Source organism: Octopus bimaculoides, chromosome 9 (genome assembly GCF_001194135.2).
Source record: "Octopus bimaculoides isolate UCB-OBI-ISO-001 chromosome 9, ASM119413v2, whole genome shotgun sequence".
Classification (NCBI taxonomy): Eukaryota; Metazoa; Mollusca; class Cephalopoda; order Octopoda; family Octopodidae; genus Octopus; species Octopus bimaculoides.
This window is the reverse complement of record NC_068989.1, coordinates 61,134,032-61,136,725: the sequence shown is the minus strand read 5'-3', so window position 1 is coordinate 61,136,725 and position 2,694 is coordinate 61,134,032. Positions and strand designations below refer to the sequence as shown.

The window sequence follows — 2,694 nt, the reverse complement described above, 5'->3', positions numbered from 1 at the left end:
CCAGCTGTAGAAGTCAATGGCCTCCCTCTTTTCTTGGCAGATAAAGACGTTCTATATCTGCCTTAGGGTGGTGCATTCTATGCATTGTCAACAGTTTTCGTATTATTATTATTATTATTATTATTATTATTATTATTATTATTATTATTATTATTATTATTCAGGTCACTGCTTGGAATCGAACTCGTAATCTTGGGGTTAGTAGCCCGCTATCTTAACCATTACGCCCACAAGCCTATGGTGTAATGGTTAAGCGCGCAGGCTACTAACCACAAATACCAAATCTGATTCCAAGCAGTGACCTGCACAATTACAACAACAACAACAACATTAATAATAATAATAATAATAATTATAATAATAATAATAATAATAATAATAATAATAGTAATAATAATAATAATAATAATTATAATAATAATAACAAGAAGAAGAAGAAGAAGAAGAAGAAGAAGAAGGAGAAGAAGAAGAAGAAGAAGGAGAAGAAGAAGAAGAAGAAGAACAACAACAACAACAACAACAACAACAGCAACAACAACAACAACAACGACAACAACAACATCGAAAAATACCTTAGGAATGAGAACCCAGGTTCGAAATTTCCCCAAGAGACCTGAAGAAGGCTGGAGAGTATATCAGCCGAAACGTTGTGTTAACAACAAACAAGATGAGGACAAATATCCGTCGAATGTAAATAATGTAAATAATTCCTCATCTCTTAAATATAGAACAGTAAATAGCGTCCATGTTTTAAGAAAGTTCTTTATATTAGATCTTAAGCTTCACAAATGTACCGACACTCCAGTACAAAACATCATATATGGTTATTTTTATAAGACCAGCAAATCTCTCATATAAAATATTTGCTTCATAAGATTCAAGTAATGTAAAATTTTAGTGTAGCATCATTTATTTATTTATTTCATATTAATCCTTATAACTTCACCAAACTTAACAGAACATGTCAATCATTTCTATGCTATAAATGTTGAATTAATACTCTTTAATATTTATTCCTTCATTTTTATTTACTCGAATTAGTTTTTTTTTTAAACGTACCCATTTAACTATACTTTTGTGAAATTAGTAGATTGTACACAATATTATTTTTACTAGTTCGTGAAATATGTTGTCGTTTAAAATTTGATTCTTGTAGATTGATTTTGGTATATAAATTCAATTTGGAATATATATTCAATTACACTTTCATATCGATCAGAACATGAAATGGTACTAACATCCACAAGAAAATAAACAGTGAACACTTTTTTTCCCCATTGTTAACCACGCCACTACTTATATTGTGTTGAATCCGAGATAACAGTGTATGACTTTAAAACGCACCAACCGTTTCTCTTCTATATGTCGAATACTCATATCACTGTGAGCAAATAGAACATTGTACAAGTCATAATTTTCTTTTATTCATTTGGCGTGAAAGTATCGCTCCATGATATATAAGTTCTGTCAAACTGTCATGAATACGTGACAGCATATAATGATTCGCTTTTGAAGTGGTATTACGCCAAGCATATATTATAATTTCAAGAGGCGTTCACTGTAGTCTAAGAGTAGGATTCCAACATTTTTAATGCTCAAATTCTACAAGAAATATTAATGGGATTTTTAAATTATAAAGATTGTTGTAGAATATTTGATGCTGCGCTGTCAAGACTGGAAAGAATATATTTTATAACATATCTTACATTTTGATTTATTGAGCTCTTCGTGCAATCACGTAATACATTTAGTAAATGATACGCTTTGTCTCATGAAGAATGTGAGTATATATATACGCTGTCACAAGTTTTACGTCCATTATTATTGCTTTCAACTTGAAAGAGCTTATTGATCTTTGCTATAAACTGCGAAGGTTGTTTTTCTCAACGATATCGAGGAAGTATATTTTATAGAAGATATATATATATGTGCAGAACGCACATGCACGAATAACGAAGATGTCAAAAGTATTCGTAAATAATTGAAATTATAAGAATGCACCACCAGCAATGGACAGCCTTTTAAACAGCATTCTCTATGCGAAATGACATGATAGATGTGCTACAAAATCATAATGTTTGATACCTATTAATTTTTTCTTCATAATACCCTAAGATTTACTGCCGTAAAGTATGGGACGACGTAAAATTTATGCTTTTCTTTCAATCATCAAGACATAAAGATTATTGCATTTAATCGGTCTTAAAGGTGGAGTCGTAGTCACATTTTCCTAAACCTCAAGCTTTCTCTTGTTGTATTTCCAACACTTGTATTTCCCTCGCAGTCAACTATCGCCCAGTCTAACTCACTTCCTACATCATTAAAGTGATCAAGAATAAAGACCCAGAAACTCCTAAATGCCAATCCACATGTCTAACACAGCTCTTACACCACATTGAAGACATACTTAAAGCCTTGGGGCAGGTGTCGAACTCTCTTGTCATATATCTTGACTTCAGTAAAGCGTTCGACAGGGTTGACCATAATATCTTACTCTCAAAATTGGCAAAAGTTGGAATATTGAATATTTCGGAATTAAAATTGCAGACATTGAATATGTCAGCAGAGGCACAGAATATGGATTAGTCGACCTCCTAAGGCTTATGAAGGATAGTTATTCCTTGAATGGTGTTGTAAAACCCATTTCGCATGTTGCAATTTATTTTTATATATAGATGTACACACACACACGTA

At 31.8% G+C, this 2,694-nt stretch overlaps 1 protein-coding gene across 2 annotated transcripts in view; it reads right to left on the bottom strand.

Annotated features, from left to right (window-relative positions):
- Positions 1 to 2,694, bottom strand: part of LOC106873250 (5-hydroxytryptamine receptor 1B) — a 178,739-nt gene that overhangs the window by 33,054 nt on the left and 142,991 nt on the right. The gene's annotated exons all lie outside the window — the stretch shown is intronic.